Source organism: Triturus cristatus, chromosome 8 (genome assembly GCF_964204655.1).
Source record: "Triturus cristatus chromosome 8, aTriCri1.1, whole genome shotgun sequence".
Taxonomy (NCBI): domain Eukaryota; kingdom Metazoa; phylum Chordata; class Amphibia; order Caudata; family Salamandridae; genus Triturus; species Triturus cristatus.
Genome location: NC_140591.1, coordinates 1,634,855,998 through 1,634,869,453, shown reverse-complemented (window position 1 = coordinate 1,634,869,453; position 13,456 = coordinate 1,634,855,998). Strand labels below are relative to the sequence as shown.

The following is a 13,456-nucleotide window of genomic DNA, read 5'->3' as shown; positions in this document are numbered from 1 at the left end:
TTTTAGATTTGGGACTTTCCATCGTTTGATCAGTCATCCAGACATGAACCCTTACTAAAACAGAGGGGCTGGAGACAATGTCGTCCAGCCCTATTGCATTTACAAATGTTGGATAGATATTATTGCATCACAATTATGGTGGGTTTCCTGAAGAGCATATTGAGAGCAAGGAAAACTATAAATGCCTAGAAGTTTGATGGGACACACATGAGAAGTTTTAATATTGCAATGTATTATTTTGGCATAGAGGTCATATGTTACAATTGTTTAAACAATAAGAAAAGCTGTAGCAAACCAAACTGTTTATGCATTTGTATATATTTATGTAGATCATTGTATTTTTAGAATTGAGATGAGATGTTTGTATTGACTGCTTTTATGATTTTATATGCCTAAAATCGAATAAAAATCGTTTTGGCCTTTGATTCCCATTACTCTTCGGGATGATTGGACAAGCGCCACATTTTTTATCTTCTAAAAATGTGTTCAACTTATGCCTGTAATTTTGAATCGTTGTAACCTCTAACAGTGAAAAAATGCGGCAAGTTTTTAATACACTGTCAAATGCATTTGCATGAAGGAGGCACTTTCAGCATAGGTGCCAAGAGTTATTTATTAAGAGATCTCGCTACCTTAAAGTCTATTTTGCAGTCCAAGGCTATTCTCGCATCCTATAAATCAAGACTCAATATTTTATTTCAATATTTATTATTCAGCCATGATGTTATCATTTAAACAGAAAACATTTGTTACGCATGTTTTTAAATTCAGTGCCACTATTATTATACATGTGTGTTACAATGAAATACATCTTATATCAATAACAAAACTGTTCACCCTAACAGAAATAAAGGTTCAGCAATATTAAAATATATATGACACTATAAACTTTACGAGTGGACCATGTATTTTTGAATTCAATGCCCCATATATTATGCATGTGTGCTGCAAAGAGATGAATCTCTTTTATCAATGACAACACTATTCGCCCTTACACAGCTAAAGGTTCTGCCATATTAGAACATATTCAGGCTTCCTAGTTGTTCTAACAACACCGTTAAGACACTGTTGGTATTGCCTGGCATTAGGAGCCCACTATGGTAAACATACTATATCGTATCATAGATTCCCCTTTAAATGTAACTATTTACTCGTACTGGACTCACAAGTGTGAACGCGGTTGAGGCGACAAACCGCTCTCCTCCAGCTCTTCTCTGTAGATGATATCAAACAGAGACTACTCCATTTCCTGGCTTTTAAACTTTACCGCGTCCCTCACGCATGTGCAATGTAATGAATCCAGCAACTTATATGGTGGCCATCTTTAACTGATATTTTTACTATCAAATCATACTTTTAAGTTTGTATTGGTACAACTAGTGTATTTGCCTAGTGGATATTATCCCAGATTAAAGTCCTGGGGATGTTAATGATTATCCCTACGCTACATTTAAATGTAATCAATTCTATGTCAAAGCTTTTGAACTTTACTGCATCCCTCACGCATGCGCGATGCAGTAGAACCAGCAGCTTGTATGGTGGCCATCTTTTAACTGATGTTTTTACGATCAAATCATATCTTGTATGTTTGTATTGGTGCAACTAGTGTATTTGCCCGGTTGATGTTATCCCGGAGCAAATTCCTAGAGATGTTACTTATCAACACTACGTTATATTTGAGTGTGATTGATTATAAACCAAGCTCATGTAATGCATTTTCTTATTAATTGCACTAGCAGTAGAAGGCAAGACACTTGCCTGGCAGCCATCCTAAACCACATAGATAGCTTATTATGTCTTCTACATTATTATTTTAATTTCACTGTCAATATACCGCTAAGCACTTACGTAGCACTCATCTTAGACCAGTTTGTTTCACAAAAATGTCATATTGTGCGAGCCCACATTGCACAACAAGTATATCACCCGACAAAGTCAAGTGACAAACCAAGTCAAAAGATCTAAAGGCTACTATACATTATGTCTAGAGTTATACACCAGAGAAATAAAATGTATAAGTTACAACACTCAAAAGTGATAATCATTGCATTTTTCTCAACAATGCCAAGTCAAGCAGAGTGGAATTCACGCAACAATGTGTATTCCTTTGTCACAATACTCTTGGGACTCATGCCATTACATATGATGATGAAATCTTGTAGATACATCTTGATTGACCTCATTATGTAAAGAATGGCCACTATCAAATTAATTGTATATTCACAATGATGATATCGATGTGATTTCTGAATTGGACCAATCGTAAAGGTTGCATACATCACATGAGTGACCAAATGATGTCAGTTAGTTAGGGAGACGCCTCGCCGCATTTGGGGGTCTGAGTGAGCGGCACAGCGGAGGACTACACGCCCCAGGAGCCTGAGGGGCAGAGCGAGAGTTGGAGGTCCCGCCCACTGACACCGGGCACCGTACTTTAGCGCCTCGCGCCTCCCGCTTCGCGGGAGACGCCTCGCTGCATTTGGGGGTCTGAGTGAGCGGCACAGCAGGGGACTACAAGCCCCAGGAGCCTGAGGGGCAGAGCGAGAGTTGGAGGTCCCGCCCACTGACACCGGGCACCGTATTTCAGCGCCTCGCGCCTCCCGCTTTGCGGGAGACGCCTCGCTGCATTTGGGGGTCTGAGTGAGCGGCACAGCGGAGGACTACACGCCCCAGGAGCCTGAGGGGCAGAGCGAGAGTTGGAGGTCCTGCCCACTTACACCGGGCACCGTACTTCAGCGCCTCCCGCCTCCCGCTTCACGGGAGACGCCTCGCCGCATTTGGGGGTCTGAGTGAGCGGCACAACGGAGGACTACACGCCCCAGGAGCCTGAGGGGCAGAGCGAGAGTTGGAGGTCCCGCCCACCAACACCGGGCACCGTACTTAAGCGCCTCGCGCCTCCCGCAACGCGGGACGCGCGCGGGCGAATGCCGGGCTAAGCCCGGGCAAAGGGCGGTCCGTCTGTGGCCGTCCGAGGCAGGGCTGGGCCAGCCCCTTAACACCCAGTTGAAGTCGCTGAGAGAACACCAAGGTACTGTTGTGTTGTCTATATAACGAGACGACTGTGGCACCGTATCACTTTGCTGCTAACATTTGATAATTGGGTCCCCTGGAAGTTCGCCACAGGGGTTCACCCAGTGTTAAGCCACGCAGTGATTCTGATCCTATAGTGTACAAGCAGAATGGCTGCTAAAGTCCAAACCCGATCTGCTAAACTGAGCACCAAGGGCCATCCTAACCTGAGACAAACGAACAATGTTAAAGGAACTTCCCCCCAAGTACCAGCGCAGCAGACCGCTATTGACAGAATGTTGCTCAAGGCTATTGGCGAAGTGTCTAACGAAATCGAGCGCACGGAAAGACGGCTCTCACTAACCCCCCATCTGAGCCAATTCTCGTCACCTGACACTAATATGCCTTCGACCACCCATGATCTGGCTCTGGAGGCCCCGCTGACAATTACTACCCCTGTACAGATAACTCCCACTAGGGGCACATATGAAAATGGTAAAGGGGTTAAGACGCAAGCGGCTAAGAAAAAGGGGAACAGTAAGAGGCAACCTGGACTTAGAAAGGCTAGAAATTGTTTGGTCCCTAACCACCCAGATGTTGTAACCGTAGCAGATAGTAGCGACCAAGCTTTGGATACACAGGCCCCCCCTGGGTGGGTGTCCCATATGTTCTGCTCGATTTTCCCGGCCTTCTTGTGAGAAAAAAGTGATTGAATGTGACTTCAGTCTCTTACCATTCAAGTCTAAGGGTTAGAGTAGTGAATGGAGCCTATTTACTAGGCACTTCGACATGATCCTGTGCTCTTCCCCATAGATCAGGGCTTGCACACATAGCCTAGGGGATAGATTCGTTAGTATTAGGGATAACCTGTCCTGTAGTGAGGGTATTTCATGGAGCTGTGCTGAATTCAGGCCTGGTAGGCCTCAAACGGGAGAGACTCCATCTTTCTTTCTGCTCCGGCAGCTTGGGATGCTTCTAGGTCAAATGTAATGTTTTAGTTATGAGGTGTTATTCGCTTGGAGAGAACCGGTTCAGGCCGGCCCTTATCGAAGGATTGTATTTTTCTTCATGCCGAAGACACTACATCAGGCCGGCCGGCTGGGAACGTGTCCTTGGTACGGGGAGGTACAAGAATTTTGTGGGCGGCAGGTTACGGGCCGGAATTTTCCATGAGGAAACGCACCTCTATATTAGTGAAAGTCTGAGGCAGTTACTGGTTCAGTCCGTAGGCGGCATCTAGCCGTTAGCAGTAAAGCTACTACTTATTCCAGGGAAGACAGACGCCATCTTGAAGGCGGAGAAAAACCGAGAGACAGATACTCTCCTAGCAGAATAGCCAGAGAGGAGAGAGTAGCCGATAAGGAAGAGGTCCCAGTGACTCGGAGAAGGGTGAAGGGAACAGCGCCATGACTGCGGAGGTGTGACTTCCAGGCGAGCCGAGGCACAGACGAGAAGGGAACCTAGATGACCACTGAGTGCAGGCTACACACTACTAAGGTGATGTCGACCCTTTCCTATTAGAGTGTACAACTTAACCTTTCACTTTTCTTTGCAGGTTATGTGTTATATTGTAATGTTATGTGATTGCGTATGTAATGAGTAATAAAGTACCCAGTTTGTAGTGAACCAACATGTGCTGCGTGTTCTTGTATGGGAGGGTAGCCTATTCTTCTAGTCAGCTGCGGCTACATGCAGGTAAGTGGTAACTGAATAAGGGAGAGAGGAGCCCCTCGAACCGGGGAACAGGCTATGCTCGAACTAGCAGTTCTTGTGTGATCTGATGGATAGTGAGACTGATTCCCTTCTTGTATGTTATGGTGATCATAGGATGAACTGCCGTCTGGGTAGAGAGTTCTGGATCCGTATGGGATCGCGAGGCCGCCACTTGTGCTGAGACTGCCGTCTGGGTAGAGAGTTCTGGATCCGTATGGGATCGCGAGGCCGCCATTTGTGATACTGTCGTATGGGCAGAGAGGTCTGGATTCGTATGGGATCGCGAGGCCGCCACTTGTGTTGAGACTGCCGTCTGGGTAGAGAGTTCTGGATCCGTATGGGATCGCGAGGCCGCCACTTGTGCTGAGACTGCCGTCTGGGTAGAGAGTTCTGGATCCGTATGGGATCGCGAGGCCGCCATTTGTGATACTGTCGTATGGGCAGAGAGGTCTGGATTCGTATGGGATCGCGAGGCCGCCACTTGTGCTGAGACTGCCGTCTGGGTAGAGAGTTCTGGATCCGTATGGGATCGCGAGGCCGCCATTTGTGATACTGTCGTATGGGCAGAGAGGTCTGGATTCGTATGGGATCGCGAGGCCGCCACTTGTGCTGAGACTGCCGTCTGGGTAGAAGAGTTCTGGATCCGTATGGGATCGCGAGGCCGCCACTTGTGCTGAGACTGCCGTCTGGGTAGAGAGTTCTGGATCCGTATGGGATCGCGAGGCCGCCACTTGTGCTGAGACTGCCGTCTGGGTAGAGAGGTCTGGATCCGTATGGGATCGCGAGGCCGCCGATTATAAGAGGTCTTGGTATGTATAGTAGGAATTCCCTGTCCTTAGGTGGTAGATATATGTGGTTACCTATCGTAAATAGACCCTAGGGAGAGGGAGGGGATAACGTTCTGGCTGGGTTAGTGAGGCCCTGATGAGCGGGTTCTATCTGAAAGGAAAACCCAAGCAGAACACCATATCATTAGTGACTTACAGTCACATTTCGAACAACTTATTAATGCTCAGACGAAACAAATTCTGAGTAGGCTGGATAAAATCGTATCCCTAGTGAAGTTAAGGGGCAGAGGGACAGGCAACACTCTTTTACCACCATTGACCAATAATGCGGTCACAGAGCCAATGCGTACAAACCCATTGACTATTTAAATAACTAAATCTAGGGAAGAAGAGCAGCCCAACAAAAACACGCCCACCACCCCATCAGATAATGCCGCTGCAGGGCCTTCTAATGCTAACACAAGACCATCACTATCGCCAATCCCGACCCATTCACATATTGATAGAACATACACAGGCCCTCCCCTGAATATAGTCCCTGCAAATTTGGTGCCACCGCATAATTTGTCGGGCTTGCCCCAACTCACAGAAATACCTTCTATTAAACCCGCTAATAACGTGCCTTGTATCCATCTGCCCCCAGAGGCGGCCCCATATGTTATTATACTCACGGGGGTACCAGAGTTAAAACCCGGTTACACAGAATCGCACGACGAACTCAAGAACAAAGTCACGCATTGGCTGAACAAGAACAGGCCATTGCCGAGGGACACACAGGGAGAAATTTTGCATGTAAGAAGGGTAAGGTGGCTGGGGAACAGGCAAAAGAATGTAGTAGGTGATTGTGTGGTGGTAAATTTTAGGGACTATAGAACAGTTGATTATATACTAAGTTGGGGCCCAGCGGTTCAAAGCAGCAACATAAGTTCTTTATCTTTGGGGTCATTTTATGTTAATGATAGAAGCACATTGTTTCGAAATTGGGCCCCTCAAGACACAGATGAGGGTTCGTGGGGTAGCAAGGATTACCATGGAACAAAGTCATACGCCCCCCCGGGGAGATGCAGATTAGCCCTGAGGAACAGATTTGATCCCCTTATGTCCCTGGAGGAGCTGGATTGACTGCGAGGGGCGGAAGATTATGTTGAGCAAACCCTAGTAGAACTGGATATTGCCCAAGTTATCCCCACTTTTATGGCCCCCTGTTACCCCAAGACGCGTAAAATCCGCACGCATTATCCAACTAGGGGGAGGTTCCCAGATAAAACCACTGTAATCAAATGCACAGAAGAAAACAGGTTGGGCAGTTCAGTATGCCCGCAGGAGGCCAAGATTATTGAGGAAGTAGCTCATGTGGCCTCACAAACACAGCACTCACAAGCTGCCCAGACCTCATTAGCGACCAACACAGATGTAAGCACTGGAGCATCGTACCACACTACCCCCAATAATTCCGGCCCAAAAGGGAGACAATTGCAAGAGGAGATTGAAATGGTCTCATGGAATATAGCTGGGCTGTCCTCCAAATTCCATAATCAGGAGTGGAGGCAATACATTACCAGATTTCATATAATTTGTCTGCAGGAAACCTGGGTGGTGGACCACAATCCCTTTCACCTAGTAGGGTATAAATGTTTTTCTGTTCCTGCAAAGAAATTGGCCCCGGGAAGAGCAATGGGAGGGCTAATCACTTATGTGGATCTGCAGCTAGAAGGAGTGTGGACTGATTTTAATTGGAACTCAGCTAACATACAAGCAATTGGGTTCCACGCAAGCAGGCTAAATGTCACTCTGATTAATGTATACAATGCCACAGCAGGGTGTGGGAAGGGGCGCATAATACATGACCTGGACACTTGCCTGACTCGAGAGTTGAATCAAAGGAAGACAGTTATGGCCCCGTGTGTGGTCTTGGCAGGAGACCTAAACTGTCACTTGTGCCCTAATTTAAGACCGTTGAAGGGCGTCTGGTCTGGTTGCACACTGGCAAAAGGGCCGCATTTTGAACACACTCCGGAAGGGTTGGAGTTAGAGAGGGTCCTGGAAAATCATGCGTTATGGCACACATTAGACTTGGTGGATCTCAAAGAGGGCTGTGAGGTCACACCAACATTTAAGGGAAGAGGGTACTGCTCCATCATAGATTATATAGCTGTCTCTCATCTATTCCGGGATTGGATAAACGAGGCAAGCATTGAATGGAGCATATTCAGTGACCATAACCCACTAGTACTGAAGATTAAGTACTGGTCTTCCCGTAACGCAAAGAAAAGGGTCAAGGCAACTAGCACAGTGAGGGTAACCGACCAAGGGAGACGCCTTAGATGGGCAAAAGTGGATGGGGAAGCCTTTTACAGATCCCTAATGGAGAAAGGCAAAGAGATGATCGGGGTGTGCTTAGATCCCTTACTGAAAGGACCTGCTGTGGTTAAAGCTTTTGAGTCTGTGGCACATCTTATAGACGGTCTGCTAAAATTATCCTCGAAATCGGAAGTGAAATCTTCCCCAAGATGGTTTGCCAAAAATTGTTCCCGGGCCCATAAAGACTTAAAAGAATGTCTAAAAATAGTCCCAAGAGACAAGAGGCGTATTGTGCAGTGCAGGATCGCATATAAAAAAGCAACTAAGCAAAGGAAATTGGCATTACAATCACAGGCATGGGAAGACCTACGCGACGCAGCAGATAGAAGAGATTCAAGTGCATTCTGGAAAATAATTAACAAACCCTGTTTTCAGGATACTGCTGCCCCAGTAATTGGCACATCCATCCTCCCAGAACAATGGTCTAAACATTTTGAACTATTGTATAATCATTCAACCGAGAACTCTAGGGGTGACGGGAGACTTTGCCCATGGGTGTCTAAAACTGAATTCACACTGGAGGAAATGGTAGCGGGCATCAAAGGGCTGACACAAAATAAAGCCCCAGGCCCGGACGGAATCCCTCCTGATCTTTATTTAAGTAGGGTTGATCTTTGGGCCCCAATCCTTACAAGGGTAATAAATACAGCGATTGCAACGGGCATGCCACGATCCTGGTCCGAGGCCATAATAGTCCCAATTTTTTAAAAAGGGAAAAAGGATGACCCGCAGTGTTACCGACCCATATCTCTAATTAATGTGACAGCTAAAGTTTTGGGGCGTGTAGTTTTAAATCGCCTATCAGATTGGGCCGCAGAACACCAAATAATTACGTACTTGCAATATGGATTCAGGAGCGGAAAATCAACTACAGATCAATGCCTGAACCTTTATTTATTAGTGGCCAAATACACCCTTGCAAGCGATCAGGCTGTATATTTGGGGTTCATGGATCTCTCAGCCGCTTTTGACCATGTTAACAGGAAAAAGCTCTGGGATCTGATGACTAGACTAGGGGTAGATCAGGGTCTAGTGGACATTTTAAGAGCACTCCATTGGAACACCTCTGTTAAAGTGCGTTTTAACTTGGAGGGCGATACTACGGCACCCTTCCCTTGCACAAGCGGGGTGAGACAGGGATGCATTCTGGCCCCGTTCCTGTTCTCACTGTATATAAATGAGCTAGAACAGGCTTTGTGTAGACTGAACGTCGACACCCCTAGAGTAGGCTCCCGACCGGTTCCCGTGTTGTTGTACGCTGATGATGCGGTGCTTTTAGCCCATACACCTAAAGGTCTTCAGAGTCTGTTAGATGGGTTTGTTAGTTTTATGGCCAGTCTAGATCTATCTGCCAACCTAAGTTCTCATATAAAATAGGCACACACAAAATGGAAAAGGTTAAGACCTTTTCTTATCTGGGTATACTTTTTGACGGGCTTTTAAATTTTAAACTTTTAACTGAAGAACGGAGCTCAAAACTAGTGGCATCCACAGGGGCTATAATGAGTTATGGGCGTAGGTTGGGCAGGTGGTCTCCAGAACAGGTTATGCACTTATACGGCTCAATCTGTTGCCCCAAAGTAATGTATGGGGCAGAAGTTTGGGGTTTTGTATGTACCCAGCAAATACAGATCGAGGAGAATAAATTTCTGGGAAAGATCCTCCAAACTCCTCAAAGTACATCGACCCACATTAGCCAAGCCGAACTGGGAATGGTAAAAAATGGAAGATTAAATTAAGATCAGACCCCTTACGGCCTGGCTAAGAATCTGGACCAATACAGAGGCAGGATGGAGCAGACAAATAATTAGAGACTGCTTGGACAGAGATAAGGGAATGTGCATTCCGTGGCTGAATTATGTAAGGACTGCTCTGGAGGGATTGTGTTGTAGAGACCTTTTTTATAATCCAACAACAATAATCCCCGAGGATAAACTTAGAATTAAAAGAATCTTTTATACAAAAGAGACTGCACGTAGAGCGGCTCTTGAAGAAAGCAAGCCTACAGTTCGTGCCTACAGTATGGCAAAGACAGTAGAAGGCATGGAACCGTATCTCGCCCTTATGTACAATGCACAGGATAGGTTTTTAATCACCCGATTTAGGCTCAATCTCTTACACCACCTGTTGGCCGATCCACTTGGTTTTACTGTTACAGTTGAACAGAAGGGTACCTGCGGCTGCGACAATAGGTCTCCGCAGGATACCCTTCACTTTGTTTTATTATGCCCTTTTAATTCGGTACCCAGACGCAGATTTTTACTAAGGATTTTTAAACAAATGAAGTTTAGACATGCTAAGGTTGCTCTTTTATATTTACAAAGGTCTGAGAACCCACTAACACTGGCTTGCACTATAAATTTCATTAAAGTTGCAATAAGACTTAGGAATACTAGGGGCCAACTTTCAACAAATTGATGATAAATGAATTTTGTGTAGCCAATGTATTTGAAATGAATTGAATTATGTTTTTTTAATGTATTTCTGTACTTTTATGATATTTTTTAAATATCGAATAAAGAATTTGATGATGTTGACTTAACCCATGTAAGATTAGTCTTGTATACAGTAATAATATTCCCACACTCTCAATATCAGAAGGGGTCAAGGCATATCCTTGGAATATCAGAATAACCATAACTTACAAGAAGTAGTGAAGTTCAGAAATGCTGTTTAGACCCAGATGGACTTTTCTCAATCCGCATATCCATCCTGCCTCCGCCTGACGTAGAGACAATTCTCTGTTTCCTCCTTTTTCATTTTTGACAATATGCTCAATTGCATGCAACCAAATCTCACTTTTTTGTTAGGTGTTTCTGTTTGATGCGCATAGCAATAGGATATCTTTCATCACAGTTTTTAATAGCCCGTACATGTTCTTGTTTTCTCGTTTTCAGGCATCATATACTGCTTCCTATATATACCTTATTGCAAGCACAACCAATCACATATATCGTGTGCGTTTTATTGCAATTAATGAACAACATAGTGTGATATGTTTTGTCTGTATTAAACTTAAACTAAGTGACTTTATTTCTGCCAAGACGGCATATGGAGCAATTAGCACAAGTATAAAAACGATTAGGTTTAATGGGTAAACATGTTAGTGCTTGATGCTATGCAATCTCTGTTTTTTACATAACTTGAACATCATTTCTGTTTGATAGTGTTGCCCCTACAGTATATTGCTGGAGCGGGTTAGGCAAAATTTTGTATACCCACCCCATTTTGGATGTCGTTTTATTAATTAGATTAATTAATTAATTATAATTGTACTAAGGGTTTGGAGTGATGTGAAAATAACTAACCAACCTTATTAATGATCGAAATACACGTGGGATTTGCATCTGCATGGCCTATATATGTTGCTTTGGTGATGTAATTGTGTTTCGTGCTTTATTTAATAAGTATAAACCGCATTGAGTGTTGCTTTTGGCTAGATAAATACACACACATATGGGTATTAGCGAGGGAATAACATCTAATTAGTCATTTCTATGTATTAATTACGTTTTTGTGTTTCTTTGCTTAAGTTGACCATTTTGACCTGCCGAAAGATGGCTGACTTTGGTGCCTTACCCGACTGCCAACGCTGAACAAGGCTTGCGCTGATAACAGATACACAGTGGCCTGGACCTGACCCCAGATGAACATGTACCTTTCAAGGACAGTCTGGGACGCCATCCAAGTATTCCAAACAAAGACTGTTGTGTGAACCGGAACTGACAAGGGTCATAACCCAAAAGACACTTTTGTGAGAAACCAAAAGGATGGTCCCTGATTGTCCAATCAGCGAACTCGGATGCCCAAACTTTGATACATTCTGATATTGATTTTACTATAAATTATGATAGAATAGAGAGGTGTTTAGCGCGCTTTTCGATTTCCTGATGATATGCTGACGGAGAGGACGGTGACACTGCAGGACAGCTGTTAGCCTGAATCTTTGACGGACTGAATTAATGTCCAAAATCCTGATGAACTTAACCTGCTAAAATTGATGGGCATAGATTTGCGAGACTGCCAGATTTGACATAGAGGACGACTTTAGCCAGAATAGGTAAATATGAATGGCAACTTGATCAAATGAATGATTTTAATCTGCAATATTAATATAAATTAAATTTAAACATCTACAGAAATGAGTTGGGTTGTTTATTCATTGAAATGTGTTAATGAAAAGGTTAATTAGAGAATTAGAATTTCACTTAAACTACAACTAACAGATCCGTCCCGGTTATGAGGGTAATACCAAATGTGGAATCTAGGGACTAATGAGTATGAGAAGGATTTGTAGGTTTGTTGCTCATTAGGGTAAAGTGGTATCTTCCTCCCTCATTATTCAGCGCTTGGAAGGATAGTCGCCTCTTGCACGGATTGATGGTGAGTGTGTGTTGGTGTTATGGGCCCCACCAGCGAATGTATGGATAGTGTGCGTGTGTGAGATCGTTTGGTCCGTGGCGGAAGGGAGGGATTTTGTATTCCACGCTGCATCAGTTTTTCTGGTAGCAGTATGATGGTTTGTTATTGTTTGGTTTAGTGATTATTGCTTGTACATTGCTTATTGATTTTGGTTATTGATTGGTATTGATTTATGTACTAACACTCTATGTTGAGTTACGTTGAGTTTAATGTTGTTTGCACGGCTTCTGGGATGTAGGGAGTCGGAAGTTTGTAACGGTTCCGTAGTAGAGCAGAGGTAAGCGCTGCTCTCGGGAAAGACAGAATTGTTGTTGCCCTGTAGGTACACAGGGGAAACGTGTGACAATTGAAGTTGCATGGCGCATTGTCTGGGTTCGATTCGGTAGCATCGTCGTGTGTTACCATTAGGGACATTTATAGTGTGAGAGAAGTGTGTATGATAGCGAAGGTTACCTGTGAAGTTCTGGTCTTAGGTACCAGGGATCCAACTGGCATTCCGATAACGCTTATCACTGCAAAGGTAATAGGTACTCTCTGAGCTTGTTAGAAGGACAAAGGAGAGGTAAGCGCTGCTTTGTTAACGTATGTCATAATTCTGTAGTAGTAATTCTGTAGTAGGACAGACGGTTCGCTGTTCTCGGGAAAGACAGGATTCTATGTGAATGTACTACATTTTCTGGTGTGAACGAGTGTGAATGCAAAGGCATTTGGGTTGATTGCGAAACTCTAGGTTTATTTCTCAGGAGCATTGGGTCTCCAACTATGTGTCTTAAATACTAGAGAAACAATTAGCTAATGCTTATTAGAAGGGTGAAGAAGAGGGATGTGCTACTTTATCAACGGAAGTAATGATTCCGTAGTAGGGCAGAGGTAAGCGCTGCTCTCGGGAAAGGTGGAATTCTCGTGAGAAAGGTCTTTTGCTGTTCTTTGGTTAGCGAAGCGGACAATGGAGATGTTTCTATGTTGTTACTAACAGAAGTGTAGAAATTGAAACAAAAACTTACTGAGCGGATTTGTAAAGGAGGGGTAGACAGAAGCAGGAGCAGGAGCTGCCGCAGCGGCTGCTGACGTCAGAACGACCGCGCTGGGATTGGACAGTCGATCAGAATTGTGAAACACCCCGGATTGGTGCGTTAGTGTACGCCGCACTAGGATTGGAGAAG

General features: G+C 44.5%; 1 protein-coding gene across 3 annotated transcripts in view; it reads right to left on the bottom strand.

Annotated features, from left to right (window-relative positions):
* LOC146808464 (transient receptor potential cation channel subfamily M member 2-like) overlaps positions 1 to 13,456 on the bottom strand; it is a 1,747,278-nt gene that overhangs the window by 1,562,681 nt on the left and 171,141 nt on the right. For 2 of the 3 annotated variants that reach the window (XM_085623571.1, XM_085623573.1), the window contains exon 1: positions 1,167 to 1,222. The exons of the other annotated variant lie outside the window; for it this stretch is intronic. The gene's annotated coding sequence lies outside the window, so the exon portion shown is untranslated. Of the gene's footprint in view, positions 1 to 1,166; positions 1,223 to 13,456 lie in introns of those variants that run through there. 3 annotated transcript variants of the gene reach the window in all.